Source organism: Puma concolor, chromosome D4, assembly GCF_028749965.1.
Source record: "Puma concolor isolate L17-30 chromosome D4, mPumCon1.1.hap2, whole genome shotgun sequence".
Lineage (NCBI taxonomy): Eukaryota > Metazoa > Chordata > Mammalia > Carnivora > Felidae > Puma > Puma concolor.
Window position 1 is genome coordinate 69,205,547 of NC_141679.1, and position 18,106 is coordinate 69,223,652.

The 18,106-nt window shown below is 46.4% G+C and overlaps 1 long non-coding RNA gene across 1 annotated transcript; it reads left to right on the plus strand.

The window, feature by feature from the left end:
* Positions 1-5,412: 5,412 nt before the first annotated feature.
* LOC147574976 (uncharacterized) lies at positions 5,413-10,316 on the plus strand. The gene is made up of 2 exons (XR_015242931.1): positions 5,413-5,595; positions 9,876-10,316. It is a non-coding gene; the product is annotated as an uncharacterized LOC147574976 (long non-coding RNA).
* Positions 10,317-18,106: the final 7,790 nt, after the last annotated feature.

The window sequence follows — 18,106 nt, forward strand, 5'->3', positions numbered from 1 at the left end:
CCCTCCTGGTTTTCCCTCCTAATAAAATCCCTCCATGTTTAATCCCATCTCCCATTGGTAGAGGGCCTGGACTGACCCTAGAGGTGACTTAGTGTCTTCAAGACCACAATGAGGGGCGCCTGGGTGGCTCAGTCGGTTGAGTGTCCTACTCTTGATTTTGGCTCAGGTCGCGATCTCACAGTTCATGGCTTCGAGCCCTGCATCGGGCTCTGTGCTGACAGCGCAGAGCCTGCTTGGGATTCTCTCTGTCACTCCCCATCTCGTGCTCTTTCTCCCCCTCTCAAAATAAATAAATAAACTTTAAAAAAAAAGTAAAAAATAAAAAGACCACAGTGAGATACCACCCCACACCCATCAAGATGGCTACTATAACAAACAAAAACAAAAGTGTTTATGAGGATCTGAAGAAATTAGAACACTTGTGCACTGTTAGTAAGAATGTAAAGTGGTATGGCCATTATGAAAAACAGTATGGTGGTCCTTCCAAAGAATGAAACATAGGTTTGCCATATGATCCAGCAATCCCAGTTCTGGGTATATACCTCAAAGAATTGAAATCCAGGCTCAAATAGATACGGTGCACCCATGTTCATAGCATCGCTCTTCATGGTAGCCCAAACATGGGAGCAACCTAAGTACCCAACAGTGGATGAGCAGATAAGCAAAATGTGGACGATATATACAATGGGATATTATTCAGCCTTTAGGAAGGAAGCGAATTCTGACATATGGTACCATGTCGATGAACCTGTGGGCATCATGCTAAGTGAAGGAAGCCAGCCACAAAAAAGAAAAAGCCTATGTGATTTCACATGTCTGAGGCACCTAGAGTAGTTACACTCCTAGGAACAGAAAGTGGAAGAGTGGTTACGAAGGGCTGGGAGGAAGGGGACATGGGAAGGTCGTGTTTAATGGGTGTAGAGTTCGGTACGAAAAGACAGGGAGTTCTGGAGACGGGTGGTGGTGATGGCTGCATGATAATGTGAATGTACTCAATGCCACTGAGTTGTACACTTAAAACTGGTCAAGATGGTAACTTTTATGTTATGTGTATTTTATCACAGTTAAAAAAAACAAAAAACAAAAAACAAAAAATCCTTGCTTCTTAGAGAGTGAAAGCTGGAAGTTGGGAGCTAAGGCACAGCATAGTTCGGCACAGAGACCTGAGCTTGAGGTCAAAGGACCCAGGCTTTTCTCGGTCAAGCTGTAGGGTCAGGGTCTCACTGCCCCGTGGACCAAGGCCTCGTGGAGTATGAATGCAGGCTGCTGGCCCGGCCGTCTGAGTCCTCTCAGCAGACTGCTGACCCTCTTCCGGGGGCCCCCTGCCACTCCCCCTCCACCACTGAATAGTCCGGCTTGTTAGAAAGTTCTGCTGGACGTGGAACCTAGGTGTGCCTCCTCCATCCTTGGTCTGCTCTTTGGGGGCCCCTTCCCAGCTGTGTTCTCCAGTACTTCCTCAGCCTGGCCTTACCCTATAGGGAGGCACAAGGAGGTCAGAATTCTGAGAGGAGGCACTTTGTACCTCCCCTCCCCTACACCTGTCTGTGGTCAGAAAGCCCCCAAACACCAAATCCTCTTGACAAGCATTTGGAGTACCTGGATGAAAAGGCCAGGGAAGCCTTGGGCAGAGTGTTTAATCTTTAAAAGACCTAAATGGTCGGAAGGCTTCTGGTTACCAGATTATTTACCACTTTAAAACCTGAAGTCTCTTGGGGTGCCTGGGTGGCGCAGTCGGTTAGGCGTCCAACTTCAGCCAGGTCACGATCTCGCGGTCCGTGAGTTCGAGCCCCGCGTCGGGCTCTGGGCTGATGGCTCGGAGCCTGGAGCCTGTTTCCGATTCTGTGTCTCCCTCTCTCTCTCTGCCCCTCCCCCGTTCATGCTCTGTCTCTCTCTGTCCCAATAAACGTTGAAAAAAAAAAAAAAACTTTATAAAACCTGAAGTCTCTTAATCTTTTTTTTTTTTTCTTTTAAGTAGTCTCTATGCCCAGTGTGGGGCTTGAACTCACGACCTCGAGATCGAGCGTTGCACGCTGTATCAACTGAGCCAGCCAGGCGCCCCTAAAGTCTCCTAATCTTTTCACTGTTGGGATAGTCCTGATTCACACTCATTTCAAGGAGCTTTATGATTCACCAGACAGCTGGTCGTGAATTGGAAAACATGTTTATAGCGTTGGCTTATTGCTTCATAAACTCTTTTTTTTTTTTTTTTTTTTTTTTTTTTTTAGGTGAGAGAAAGACAGAAAGCAACAGTGACTCCAGCAAGGAGGTTCCCCCTGAATGAACCATTGTGACTGTTTAAAGCCATCCTTTTGCCCTGGCTAAACCAGGAAGGCACTAGATGCAAAAATAGCCAGGTTTTTCTGTCTGGAAGTCTTTCGTTTTTAAAGACAGAAAATATAGACTTGAGCACCAGCCAAAGGAGTTTGGCCAAATATTCAATAGGCAGAAAAGGAGAAAACACTTTCTGATTTTAATACTTTCTTTTTAGCCTCTCATCTTCAAACTATAGTTATGGAAAGTCATTAGGGGCTTACACTTGTTGTTAAGGTTCAAATCCTAACTTGACCATTTACCTCGGGCAAGCTATATAATCTCTGTGTGCCTCAGTTTCCTATTCTGTAAATTGGGAATAAAAACAGTGACTCCTTCATAAGCGACTCCTTTATGAGGGTGTGAGGATTAACCACAGGCTAGAAATTACTGCACGTTTTCTATGTGCCAGGCATTGTGCTAAGTCTTTTATATTTGTTGACTCACTTAATCCTCAAGCCCAGGATGATCTAATTCCAAAGCGTATGATCCTAAGGACAACATGCTACCACATTGTGTTAATTGAGGAATGCACGTAACAAAAAGTTAGCCTGGCCTCCGTAAACATTCAGTAGTCATGGCATTTCCCCTCTGTTTTAGGGATGTGGATCTGAGATTCAGAGACAGAAAACTTTCTAAAATCACAACATTCACGAGAAAGTAGAGCTGGGGCTTAACAGTGGATGTTTCCTCCCTGAACCCAGGCAAAGAGTACAGCAGAGGAGACTGGCTGCCAGGCAGGGAGGTGGGGTTTGACCTGAACTTTGAGAGAAGAGAGGAGATGGAGGAGGGACACGAAAGGTGCTAGGGGCATGGTCAAAGTCCTAGAGCAGAGGAAGTGCAGGGCACATCAGCATTCTGGGAATGGCTCATAGAGTGGGCATGGCCGGGGTGGTCGGAGCAAGGCTGGAGGGTACCCTGGGCCTGGTCTCAGACAGCTCTGAACTTCCGGCTGTGAATATACTTCACCAGCTCCTGAACATTTCAAAACTTTACAACCCAGCATCTGCTTCGTGATATATACCCGAGATGAAGCCCTAATCGTGTGCACTAGAAAATACATGCAGAGTGTTCATGGCAGCATTGTAAATAATGGCAGACAGCTAGAAACAAGCATACAGTCCATCAGCAGGTGAATGAATGGATGGATGGTGGTATATTTATACAATAGAATGCTATTCACAGGTGAGCATGAACGAAGTACGGCCACATGCAATAGCATGGAACTAATGAACAAAGGAAGCAAGGTGCCTAAGATTTGGTTGAGTGTTATTCCTCCTTATGAAGCTCAAAACAAGTGAAACAAAACAAAGTAAAATTTCTGTATACATTTGGAGCGAAGCCATTAAATAGTAAACGGAATAACCAACAGAAAGTTCAGGAAAGTGGCTCTAAGAGATGGTCTGCGAGGGTCTGCCGGGGGATGAGTTAGCAGAGGCTGTGCCCCAGTGAACGCATTAGGACTGGAAACGTGCCAGTTCTAGAGGTGGTTTAAGGTGTTCATTTTTTTTTTTTTTTCAACGTTTATTTATTTTTGGGACAGAGAGAGACAGAGCATGAACGGGGGAGGGGCAGAGAGAGAGGGAGACACAGAATCGGAAACAGGCTCCAGGCTCTGAGCCATCAGCCCAGAGCCTGACGCGGGGCTCGAACTCACGGACTACGAGATCGTGACCTGGCTGAAGTCGGACGCTTAACCGACTGCGCCACCCAGGCGCCCCTAAGGTGTTCATTTTTAAGTTATGTTTCATAATTGACATATATACTATATATATCTTCCTAATACTGTTTGTGTTTTTTTAATGTTTATTTATTTTGAGAGAGCAAGTATAAGCAGGGGAGGGGCAGGGAGAGAGAGGATCCTAAGCAGGCTCTGTGCTGTCAACGCAGAGCCCAATGTGGGGCTCAAACTCATGAACCAGGAGATCATGATCTGAGCTGAAATCAAGAATCGGATGCTTAGCCGACTGACCGCCCCAGTGCCCGAATACTATTAGTGTTTTTAACAAGAAAAGGCAGAGGTGCATAATGGAAATGCTCAGATAAGTTGAATCAGTGAGCTCTAAATCAGAGCCACTTGTAACCTTTGAGAATGCAAGGTTTCAGGGCACATGATGTTCTCTGCCATGGTTCTTCTAGAAATCTGCAATGCTCTTCCAATCTTTCATTCATTCAGCAAACATTCTCCAAGTCCCTACACTGTGCCAGGGATTTGGAGCGAACGCACTGGTCCTTGGTCTAGAGGAGCCCAAAGTTGGGAGGGTATGAACTGGAGGGACCCACAAAGTTGTGGCATCAGGTCCTGGCTTGTCCGGACCCCAGACGGTGGCCGTGGAAGCCATGCCAGGCAGGAAAGGAGCAGATTTCATCACAGGCATGGATGTCATCCTCTGAGCAGGGCTCACTGTCACCCTCAGCTCAGGCAGAGGCCGTCTGGGCATCAGGCATCACATCGCACTGTTCCCCCCCTTTGTCGCCTGACTTGCTGGGGTGTAGCCAGTGTGCACCCTCCTGTTCTTCTCCGGCCCCCAGGCCCTGCACAGGACTTGGTCAGGCCGTGTTTGCTGGCCCTCACTGTGCATTGATGTCATACTTGGATTTATCAGCAGCTTCGGTTGTTGTGCCATTGTCTGCTCGACACTGGGGCAACGCTGGGAAGTACCAGACGCCGCAGCCCCAGGCCTCCTGGGGGCTCAGGATGAAACTGTGCCTCTCTATGCCAATCTGTTCCTCTTTGCAAACAACTTAAAAACACCTCTGAAAAATAAAGACATTATATTTTCCTGGGGAATCATGTAGAGGATGATTAGTAAAGTAGTATTCCATTTCTTTCATCTTAAATTTTTTCTTAATGTTTATTTTTGAGAGACAGAGACACAGAGTACAAACGGGGGTGGGGGGCAGAGAGAGAAGGAGACACAGAATCCGAAGCAGACTCCAGGCTCCGAGCTGTCAGCACAGAGCGGGGCTCAAACCCACAAACCGTGAGATCATGACCCAAGCTAAGTGGGACGCTCAACCGTCTGAGCCACCCAGGCGCCCCTCATTTCTTTCATCTTAAAACAGCCTCTTTCTCATCTCTCTTGCAGTGGACCTTGACTCCCCAGGATCTGGGGCCACATCTGGGAATTCCTGCAGTCCCCCAAGTGTCGTGAGTCCCAGTGGTCATCACTCAGCATGGTAGCTCTCCTTCACACGCGGGTCTCCCTGATGAAATAGACTTGTCGAGGGTGGAGACACATCCTTTAACCCCACGTCTTAGAGGAGCTACTCAAGCAAGTGCTGGTAAATGTCTGAAGGGAAGAAACTGTTTCTGGATTTTGCTCGTCTACGTCTCCTCTCAGACTTCGCCCTTCTGAGCTGTCGTGTCCTAGTTGCCTTCTCCGAGCTGCTTGCGTTTGCTGGATCTTGGAGAGGCCTCAAAACCACATTCTGTAAGCAGGGTGTGTGCACGCATGCATGTATAGATGCACGAACATGCAATCCGGTTATTCTAGTTACACAGCATCACACTGAAAAAACCCCAGAGCACCAGGCTGTCCTCATTTATGAGCTTAAAAATAACAACCCCTTCCATTCATTCAAAAGTGTTTATGCTTTGCAAAATGCTTCCACAGCCACGCACTCAGATCAAAACTCACGGAAACCTTGGGAGGTGGGTATTCCTCCCCCATCCCATTTTAGGGCTGGGGACACTGAAGCTCAGAGGGGGAAAAACTGATCTGGCTAAACGCAAACCGAAGCAGGTCCCCCAGGCTGGAGTTCAGAGACTCTCGGGCACACGGCAACAGGCTGTATACACGTGGTTGGGGTGCAAGGCCACACGGTACTCGGTCCTTATTCGGATGATCGCGGAGATGAAGTTGAAATGCTCCTAAGCCCCGGCTTGTGGCTGAGGTTCTGGTCAGGAGCTCATTTCTGGCTGAGCTGGGGACAGGAGCCCCACAGTAAAAAGCAGTGCCTTGTCTCTGCTCTTCAACAATTGCCCAGAGCCCGCTCCACTCAGTCGGGGGCTGTGCTAGGTAGGCAGTGTTACTTGAGACACAACTTAGCTGTATGTCCTGCCTCCCGGAGTTCACAGAGGAAACATTTGACCCAGCCTGGGCTAGAAGCGGGATGGGGGTCAGAAAAGCTTCTGGAGGAACAGAAGCCTCTGTGGGGTTTTCCAGCCTGAATAGGCCGGACCTGGGTGAGGGGTGCACTGGGTGAGGAGGCAGGGAGGCAAGCGGGGGACACAGGAAGGAGGACAGGCAGGGGAAAGTGTAAAGAGACACTTCAGGGCCGCCTGGGTGGCTCGGTCAGTTAAGTGTCTGACTTCGGCTCAGGTCACGATCTCATGGTTTGTGGGTTTGAGCCCTGTGTCCAGCTCTCTGGTGTCAGCACAGAGCCTGCTTCGGATCTATATCATGGGGCTGCTTGCTAGTTTCTTTTCTCCTGATACACAGGAAAACAAATACCTAAGTATTCAAGTGAAAAGCAGTCATTTTTTTATCTCCCTAAAATAACCTGGTATCCTCAGGAGGAATGGGTACCAATTTGGCAAACAGTGAACAAAGACGTGGCTGTAAGGCCGTGGGGCGTGGAGGAAGCCCTGGGAGAGAAGCGTGAGCCGAGAGAGGTGTGACCGAAGCTACAGCAACGAAAGGGACCCGAGCCTGAAAGGGCTCGTGTGCCTCGCTTGGGCGCTGGGCTGGACCATCTCAGAGTCAGGGAAACGAGTGAGTTTGTTCTATGAGCAACTCTTAAGGTCGGGGGAAACCACCACTTCCTTCTTGTGGTTCAGGGTGTCCTTGAAAGGTCATATTTGAAAGAGGTGCCATAAATCTCAATTATCAGGAAATCTTGAGGATGTGATCTCTAACAGAGAATGAGCCTCAGGAAACCATATCTCTGACAGCTCGGTGACTTTGGGCAAGCCATAGAACCTCTCATGGCCTTGAGTGTTCCGTCTGTAAACTGGGCACAGGCTGGCGTGCCTGGGGCAGGACCTAGAGGTTGCAGGCCACAATCCTCTTTGCCCACTTCCCTCTAGATGAGGGTGTCTCAACCGTGGCATTATGGACATTTGGGGCCTGATAGTTCTTTGCTGTGAGGATCTGTCTTGCGTGATGTAGAATGTTCAGCAGCATCCCTGCCTAGTCTCTACCCAGTAGATGCCAGTAGCATCTTCCCAGCTTTGACAACCAAAAGTCTCCAGAAACTTCCAAATGTCCCCTGGAGGAGAAAGATGTTACCTAGATTTATCTTCGAAGAGGTGGAGTGTCAGACAGGTCCTGGTGGCCTCAGCAGTGTTGGCGGAAGATGGGGGACTAGGTGGCTTCCTGCGGACAAGCCCGTACCTCCCAAGAGTAGAACCCCCAATGGGAAAGGAATAGTCAATGAAGGTGGTTTTTTTTTTTTTTTTTTTTTTGACATTGGCTTTGTTACTGAAAGGGTGACTCATCGATTCCTTATATAACATCCTCGGGAAAGACACCCCAAAGAGCGTCACGTGCTCCCAGCCCTCAAAGGTATGACTCCATTCCTCCCTGCTTGGGCCTGTCCTCATGAGAAAGCAGAAGTCAGGAAGAGAAAAGACCAGTGGGCTTAGGGCAGCTATGGGAACAATCAGAATGACTCCCCAACATGGTGGTGGACTCACACGCTTTCCAGGTCCCAGAACCTGGTCAGCCTGTTCTTTGACTCATAAAAATAATTATAGTAATAGTATCACTTGAACATCTATGGTATACCATTGCACACACTTACCTAATCCTCACGACAATGCATTATTCCTATTTGATACATGAGGAAATTGAAGCTCCCTGGGATCAGGGACCTTACACAACACTGTGCAGCTATTAGGTAGAAGGCAGCAAGTGACACGTGTAGACAGGAGGCTTTGGTCCAGGTCTCTCTAATGCCAAATCCTCTGTTATTTCTCTTGTGTCGAGCTACAAGTTCTCGCTCTTGGTGGTGCCGGGAGAAGGAAGACAGCTGCTGAACTGGGAGGGTTTTGAAGAACCACAGTCATTGACGCCTTAAGTGTTGCATTGGGTGCCAGAGCTGAAAGCCACAGGCATGTAAAACTGGAGGACGCTGCCTTGGATATTTTTAACCTTGTAAAATAAAGCTCAGGTACAGAAAACGACACAAATACATCGTGTAGCTTAGTGAACTATTATAAGACACACATCTCTTTTTTTTTTATTCTAATTTTAATTTTAGAGAGTTTAAAACATTCACAGAGGCAGACAGAATGGTGTAATAATGGACACCCATGGACCCATCAAGTGACCCCAAGAATCACCACCCCGCGGCCAGTCATGGCCCTTCCGTACCTTCATCCTCTGACCTCTCTTCTGTGTTATTGTCAGGCAAATCCCAGACACTGGCCTCTCTTTATTAACACAATCCCTTTGTTATCTGTATTGTTAGCACCTGAGGCCTTAGAAATTGTATTTCAATTTTTTCAAGGCTCAAATAAGACACACATGTTTTTAAAACTCCACCAGTCAAGAAACAGAACTCTGGTTTCCCCCCCGCAAAAGCTCTCTACGTGCCTTTTCCTAGTCACAGCCCCGACCCTCCCTAAAAATTACTACTTCCTTGAATTTATCATCTAATTAGGCATATTTAAGCGTCTGTGTGAGCTCTGAGCTGAGCCTGGAGCCTACTTCAGTTTCTGTGTCTTCCTCTCTCTCTCTGTCCCTCCCCTGCGCATGCTCTGTCTCTCCAAAAATCAATAAACATTAAAATTTTTTTAAAACATTATAAGAATTTTTGTTTTTAAAAAATGAATGTATGGGGCGCCTGGGTGGCGCAGTCGGTTGGGCGTCCGACTTCAGCCAGGTCACGATCTCGCGGTCCGGGAGTTCGAGCCCCGCGTCAGGCTCTGGGCTGATGGCTCAGAGCCTGGAGCCTGTTTCCGATTCTGTGTCTCCCTCTCTCTCTGCCCCTCCCCCGTTCATGCTCTGTCTCTCTCTGTCCCAAAAATAAATAAACGTTGAAAAAAAAAATTAAAAAAAAAAAATGAATGTATCTTTTACATCTCTTTCCCTCTGTGGGTTTCCCCTTCATCCTTTTCCTTTCCACACACTTTATATTTTGAAGAACTCTAGAGACTGACCAGTGGTTTCTCACAGTTTGAATTTTGCTGGTTGCATGTTCTTGGCGAAGCTCAACATTTCCCTCCACCCCCTGTATTCCTTGCAAAGTGGTAGCTGGACCCAAAGTCTTCGTCAGATACAGAAGTGATCCCTTCGGCAATCTTATAGCGGCCACCGCATTCTTTCATCAGGGGACACAGAATGTCTTGTTTTCACTTCTTTTTTGATGTAAGCAGCAATTGATGCTCAATGTCTACATCCATTAATCCAACAGGGGTTTGCAAGATGGTGATATTCTAATTCCAGCATCTTATTTGCATATGTCGTTTGGAAAATCCTATGAGGAGACACTTTCCTTCATCTGTTGTTTGGTTGCATGGTGATGCGGGTTACCTATCGCGTTTGATTCTGGAGGGGAAAGAGGTACCTTTTTATTTATTTTTTTAATTTTTTTTAAATGTTTATTTATTTTGACAGAGAGACAGAAAGCCAGCAGAGGAGGGACAGAGACAGGGAGACACAGAATCCGAAGCAGGCTCCAGGCTCTGAGCTGTCAGCACAGAGCCCAACGTTGGGCTCGAACTCACAGATGGTGAGATCATGACCTGAGCCGAAGTCGGACACTCAACTAACTGAGCCACCCAGGTGCCCCTGGAGGTAACTTTTCACAAAAGGCTGATTCCTCCCAGTCTGCATCTGCATATTTCCCCGTCTTTCCCCACTGTAATTTCTCCTTTTCTGTCTTCAAGTTCAACCTGGCCATTAGATAGATCCTCCTGTCATTTTTCCATGAGCTCAATATCTCTCATCTCATATCAACACTCCTTCAAGAAGCCCGTGCTTCAGTTACCATCCTGGTTCACTCCTGCCTGTTAGAGCTGTGCCTTGGGAAAGTACTTTTACTCACTTTGTCCATGACTTTGGTTCCTCTCATTCCTTGGCTCACTAATGGCTGGCTCCCATCCCCACCCTGCAGGGAACCTGTCCCAGCAAGGTCACCACCAACCTCCATCAAAGGAGATTCATGCAAAATGAGTTTGGCGATGGGGACCTCTCCCCTGTCAAGGGGGAGAGGCATGGGAAGGTTATTTGAATAGGGTCCCACATCATGAATGGTCTCAAACTTAGGCTTCTAATATAATCTCCAAATAGGGGTATATACGCAGTCATTGCTGTTGATGTGTTTGTATGTCCAGGGCATTGGTTTGTTAAAGATGATAGTTCTCCTCCTCTTTTGGCACTTCTTCATCTTTCAAAATAAACCAGGACCCTCAAAAGTGAGAGTGACCTCAGCCTCAGTGTCCAAAAAGTCTTGTGGGGACCATCTGGGAGGCTAGGCTGAGGTGACACAGGACAGTGTAGAGTCACATGGGTTGAAGGGAAGCCCCTAGACCCAAATCTGTTAGTCCCTTCTTCTCCAGCTTCCTCGGTACCAACCTACTTCTCACCTCCCAGGATTGTTGTGAACATCCAGGCTATGCTGAAATCGTGCACGCAGAACTTTACGAAGGGCAACTCTCAACCAGAACAGCCATCCAGGAGCTCTACCTCTATTTCTTTTTTTAAATTTTTAAATTTTTTATTTTAGAGAGAGAGAGCAGGCGTGAGTGGAGAAGAGGGGTGGAGGGAGAGAGAGAGAGAGAGGGAGGATCCCAAGCAGGCTTCACGCTCAGCACGGGGGTCTAGCCCACAATCCTGAGATCATGACCTGAGCTGAAATCAAGAGTCTGACGCTCAACTGACTGAGTCATCCAGGCGCCCCTACCGGTATTGTTTCTTAAATGAAATCAGAATCAACTCCATCAGAAACTCTCCAGAGATGCTGCCTGTAGCAAGGGTGAGAGTATGGTTCCCTGGTCTCTGTTGCACTTAACACACAAGCAAGACACAAATTTGCGTACGTGTGTGTACCAGTTGTGACGCAAAATGTATTCCTTACCAGAGACCACATTTTTTAAGGTTTGAAAATCAGTGCAGGCACTGTTAGGCATCTTTACTTTGTCTCCCTTGAGAATGAGGATTGTTCTCATTCACAGATGAACAAACTGAGGTTTCAAGAAGATACGTGGGCTGGGATTCATATGCACGTTTTAGATCTAAGGCCTTGGAAATCTACTCAAACATCCTAAACTTCAGAATCACCTGGGATCATCTTTTAGATGCTCACTCCCGGTCCCTCTACAGAGATCCCGATTGGGGGTGGTGGTCACAGACATCCGTAATGAGCCCCCTCGGGTGATCCGAGTGCTGGCTCTCCTGCCTGCCACACGGTACCTTACCGCTTTGGAGCAGCGATTCTGGAGGTTGGCCTGACCCCCTGTGGGGCTGGACAAAAGAATTGAACTCCCAATTTCTGCTTACTATCATGCCATTCTTTAATAATGTCTATGCATTTTATAATGCACATGCTGTATTACTACAGTAGCTGATGTATATAATTTACAAATACCCATACACTCTACATATGGCCCCGTGCACACCTGGCTATATGTAAACGCACGTACAGGCTTCCAATATAAATACAAGTTTGGGTATACAATGCGGAGAGTGCCTTAACGTTTTCACCTGTTGGGGAGCAATGAGAATAGGAAGGACATTGGTGCTCTGAACTGGAGTCATCACCCACATCTTGTTTTCAGGAAGATGCTCATTACTAGTTCAGGCTGCTCATCCGAAGAAGCACGGCGGTGCCGGATCCCGTAGGGGTGCGCGGAATGTAATAATGATCCCCGGCGTTCTGCAAAGCCAGGGGCAGCTGAGGTGGTCGAGAACATGCAGGGAATTTGGAGCTGGCCAGTGTTGAGGTCGGGTTGGGGTTCTGTGGGGGACCTGCCGTGACACTCTGGGCAGAGACGTTGTCTCCACGACCGTTGGCTGTCTCATCTGAGATTGAAAGTAGTAACAATCCTGATCTCCAGGGGTTGCTGGGGTAATCAAATGAGCTAACAGTAGCAAATAACTCCCATACTCCTATAAAGCACCTGTCGCTGTACTAAGTACTTTACATGGGTTACCCCAGCATGCTGCTCAGGAAGTACCGTTACTATCCCCATTTTACAAACAGGAAACCAAGGTAGAGGTGGGTTAAATTCTTTGTTCCAGATCATAGCTAGTAAGTGACAGATCCAGTATTGAGAGCCAGGCTAACTCTAGAAGCCACATTCAGCCATGCTTTTCTGTAGTATCTCCCTAACGTGGTGTGTCAGATGCTCTGCACAGTACCTGGCACGGAGTAAGTGCTCGAGAAAAAGGTTATTATTATTCCGGTGTGGCTTCTGTCACATACATTACCTCACTGAGTCTTTGCAGGAAATCGGCCATCTTCATATTAGCCACAGCTTATGCAGAGGGGAAACTGAGGCTTAGAGAATTTGCCCAGAAGAACTTCCTTAGAGGGGCACCTGGGTGGCTCATTCGGTTAAGCATCCAACTCTTGATCTCAGTTCAGTTCTTGATCTCAGGGTCCTAAGTCCAGGCCCTGCATTGGACTCTGCGTTCGGTGTAAAACCTACTTAAAAAAAAAAAAGATTAAACCAAAAAAAAAAAAAAAAGTTCCTTAGAAGACATTTTATTTGCTTTTGTGTCAGAGATTTAGTCTTATGAAATGCAGATGATGCTGTTTAAAAGCTTCTGGTGAGGGGAACTGAATGGGCAGTGTCATTTCTGTCACAGTCTCTAGAAATCAGCTCTACCCTCACTTCAGCTGGATGGCCAAACAGGATTAGGAGGGCCCGTTTATCGTTTGTCCAGGGGAGGTCTGGATACCCAGTAAAGGGGAACTTGGAATCAATTGTTGGCCAACACTGGTAGGGATCATCTGCAAATGCCCAGCAAGTTTGCTGGAAATGAAGGATCAGGCAAAACAATGACAATGTCCCCCACCGTTTGGAAGATGAGATGTAAGATGGCAAGTGTAGTAGCAGATGTAACATATTTCTTTCCTCCTGTGTATATGGTTTTGAAACACATCGCTTATAAAACATCTACGGGTTTCCTTTTAATTGTAGATACGGTCTGCAGAGTTCCTGCTAAAATCTCACAAAGCCTGTTCTGTGACCGAAATGCACTCCATTTTAATCCTTCTGTGGTGATGCCATTATTTTTACAGCTGTTTCTACAATCCCATATATGATTTATATGCAAGATCTGGTCTCTTTTTTATGTAAGTGTGTACTGTCCCCTGGAATCTTAGTAAATTCCCACAGGGCGGGGCCCATGTTGGCACATGGTCGGGGAGGGGGAAAACAGCACGGGGTTTGAAGATGGACGTCTCCAGACCCAAAGCCAGGGTCTACCACATGCTGACTGCATGACCTTGAGCAAGCCATTTAGTGTGTGAGCCTCTAGAGGTTATTTCAACCATACCTGGCAACTATTAGCAGCAGAAACAGAAGACACTGCATAAAAACCCATTGGGTGACTGGCTTGAAAAGGATTTGCATACTCCTGGAAACTCAGGAATTTATAATGGAGGATTTGCTTGGAAACCTTTACTCTAGAACTTTATCTATCTGCTTTATAGCACTCATGTTAGCAGGTAGGGATTAACAAAACAGTCATGGGTTTCTTGTTCTTTATTAGGTTTTTAGTTTTAATTTTTTAAGTTGGGGCGCCTGGGTGGCTCAGCCGGTTCAGCGTCCAACTTCGGCTCAGGTCATGATCTGGCCGTGTGTTGAGTTTGAGCCCCGTGTTGGGCTCTGTGCTGACAGCTCGGAGCCTGGAGCCTGCTTCCGATTCTGTGTCTCCCTCTCTCTCTGCCCCTCCCCCACTCACACTGTCTCTCTCTCTCTCTCTCTCTCTCTCTCTCTTTTTCAAAAATAAAAACATTAAAAAAATTTTTTTTCGAGTTTATTCATTTTGAAAGAGAGAGAACTTGAGCAGGGGAGGGGCAGAGAGACAGAGAGACAGACAGAGACAGAGAATCTCAAGCAGGCTCCCCGCTGTCAGCATAGAGCCCGATGCAGGGCTCAAACCCACAAACCACGAGATCATGACCTGAGGGGAAACCAAGAGTCAGACGCTTAACTGACTGAACCACCCAGGAGCCCCTAGGTTTTTTGCTTGTTTGTTTTTTAATTTTTTTTAATGTTTATTTATGTTTGAGATAGCACGAGCAGGGAAAGGGCAGAAAGGAGACACAGAATCTGAAACAGGCTCCAGGCTCTGAGCTGTCAGCACAGAGCCAGACACAGGGCTCAAACTCATGAACCATGAGATCATGACCTGAGCCGAAGTCGGATGCTTAACCCACTGAGCCACCCACGGGCCTCCCTAGGTTTTTATTTTTAAATCTTTATTTGAAAATAATTTCCAACTTACAGAAAAAAAAAGTATAAATTAATCACCTTACATACCCTTTACCCAGATTCACCTACTGTTAAAATTTCACTCTGTTTTGGGGCGCCTGGGTGGCTCAGTTGGTTAAGTGTCCAACTTCAGCTCAGGTCATGATCTCGCCGTCTGTGAGTTCAAGCCCCGCGTCGGGCCCTGTGCTGACAGCTTGGAGCCTGGAGCCTGCTTCAGATTCTATGTCTCTCTCTCTCTCTCTCTGCCCTTCCCCTGCTCATGCTCTGTCTCTCTCACTCTCAAAAATGAATAAATGTTAAAAAAAAAAAAAAAAAAGGTTGCACTCTGTTTCAGAGTGAGTTACATGCGAGTTACATGCTTGATGGCTTTTTACCCCTAAGTACATCAGCACATATTAAGTACATTCAGCTCCATTGAACTTCAGAGACTGGCTTCATCTATTTACACTGATACTTTTGTCTTCTGTACCATCCATATTCCAAGTTTTGTCAGTCAATTTGTAAGAGGTTTTGACCTCATGGAGTCTTGTCTCAAGGTACCAGACTTGGCCCTTGAGAGTCACAACGCACAGCCATGGTGAGTAAAATTAATCTGGACTCTCTTTTGCTTTCAGGGCAAGGAATTAAAATAGGATAGAAGAAAAGTGACCTTTTTGATGAGCTCCTCCAACTTGTAGCAAAGGGCACATTCAGTGCCGTTGGAGACCTAGACGCGTTCCTTCAAACGACCAGAGAGGAGAGGGGAAGGCTAAGGCCTAAAGGTGGGGGAGGGGGTGTCTTAGACCCGAAGGGCATGGAGCAAATGGGCGCATGAGCCAGAGCCAAAAACCATCAAACATCAGGAGCCTGATAAGCTTCACTCTGACAGGCTCTTCTAAGAGATGGCGTTATCAGCATTAGTGACTGAACATCAGCCTGCATTCCTTTCCCTAACACCCAAGAAATTTGATCCAGTTCACAATTATACTGATAAAAATAGGCAACATTTATGGAATGCTTACTCTGAGGCAGACAATATGTTAGACACTTTACTATGCATTACCCACTTAATTCTTATTAACAGTCTTACTGTTAACAAGCCCTATTGTCTTCCCCATTTCACAGATGATGCAACTGAGGCTCAGCCAGGTTATGTAACCTAACCAGGTTCCCGCCCTTACAAAGTAGGTATGTCAGGGGTGCCTGGGTGGCTCAGTCGGTTAAGTGCCCGACTTCAGCTCAGGTCATGATTTCACGGTCTGTGAGTTCGAGCCCCGTGTCGGGCTCTGTGCTGACAGCTCAGAGCCTGGAGCCCGTTTCAGATTCTGTGTCTCCCTCTCTCTCTGACCCTCCCTTGTTCATGCTGTGTTGCTCTCTGTCTCAAAAATAAATAAACGTTAAAAAAAATTAAAAAAAAAAAAAAAAAAGTAGGTATGTCAGCAGTGGTTTCTAGGCTTCCAGCCTCAAGTTTCTTTAACCACAGTTTCATGGGGAAGGGAGTGAGCGCCAGGGGACTTGAAGGGTCAGTGCTTTGGAGGAGCTGGAGAAGGTCAGGTAGGGCTTCTCAAATATGCTCCAGAACTCATATTCGTAACAGCCAGCTGTATACAGACACTTCCCATTGGTTGTTTCCTTTTGTCCCTCCAACTGCCCATTGGAAAAAGGATGAGCATAAGGTTCAAAGTGGTTCTGTGAATTCTACAAGGCCCCCTGGCTATTCTAAGTGGAGATTTGACCCGGGCCTGCCATTTAAAAAAATCTGCTATCCCAGGGGCAGCTGGGTGGCTCAGTCGGTTAAATGTCCAACTTCGGTTCAAGTTATGATCTCATGGTTCGTGAGTTAGAGCCCCACATTGGGCTCTTGGCTGTCAGCACAGAGTCTGCTTTGGATCCTCTGTCAGCCTCTCTCTCTGACCCTCCCCTGCTTGTTCTCTTTCCCGCTCTCTCTCTCAATAAATAAATACACTTAAAAAAAATAAAAAATAAAATCCTGTTACCCCAGCAGGCAGATGATAAGATAAAAGAATATATTTAGGGATTTCAGGATGCATGGCGTTTTGTAAAGAAAGTCAGAATAGCTTTCTTACCTGGACAAACTTGAAAGCCCCTTGCCGTTCTAAAAACTACTTCCTAAATGGCAGAACAAGACAATGGTTACTACCGTTCCCAAGTCCTGAAGTTTTCAGATCATCTCACCTTTAACAGATCACCTCTTCATTCATTAGCTGAGACCATTAGCAACAGTCAGCAGCTGGGGCCACTATTAGGGAGGAATAGCTTTCTTGGGGTGGGCTGGTCTGGGGCACACTCACAAGAGGACTGAGTTCAATCAAAGTGAGAACCTGCTGAGACACCTGATTCTCCCATACTGGTGTCCTTAGTCATTTGCCCACTCCTTCCAAATATGTATTAAGCATCTATTACATGCCAGGCACCATTCATTCTAGATGCTGATAGAGTAATGAAACAAGGTAATGGCATGCAACTCTCTTATGTTTGAGTTTATGAAATGCCAAACTCACACAACTGCAAAATGCAAATAGAGATAAGAGTAGTAATGCCATTAATTTTTCCACTTATCTTCTTTATCTTCTCTATTCATGACATTAATAACTGGAAGGTAGGGGAGTAAAACCTGAGCCTCAGTGACTGCAAGGGACTGGTAGAGGTTGGCCAGCGAAACAACAGAACACATGAAAGATCATGCCATGGGTCACCAGGCAGGCTTGGGGTCCATGATTGTTTAGAATTCCCACATAATTCTGTTACAAAGCAGAGATTGGAATATCAGGCTTGCTATGCTAGCTAAGCTTCAGCTCCCTGAGTTCTAAGATAGAGATAATACCTCCTATCCCAGGACTAGTAGAACTGAATGATAAAAGACCTTCCATTTATATTTATGTTTCTTTATTAATGTTCTCCAAGAATACTCTTTGAGCCTATGCCTTTAAAGGACAGTAGTTATTAAGAGGTCTTCATGGGGTACCTGGGTGGCTCAGTCAGTTGAGTGTCTGACTCTTCTGCTCAGATCATGATCCCAGTGTTGTGGAATCAAGCCCCGTGTAAGGCTCCCCGCTGAGTGTGGAGCCTGCTTAAGATTCTTTCTCTTTCTTCCTCTGACCCTCTCCCCCGCCTTACACACACACACACACACACACACACACACACACACACACAAAAGGACAGTACTAAGAGGTCTTCTTTTTGTATGCACATATATGTATTTATTGAGAGTAACATAAGACATATATAGAACATTCCATCCATCAGCAGCAGAATACACATTCTTCTCAAGTGCACATGTACTATTCTCTAGGATGCGTTACATGTTAGGACACAAAAGTCTTAAAAATCTAAGAGGATTAAAATCATCTTTTCCGTGTATCTTTTCTAACCACAATGGTATGAAATTAGAAAATAACA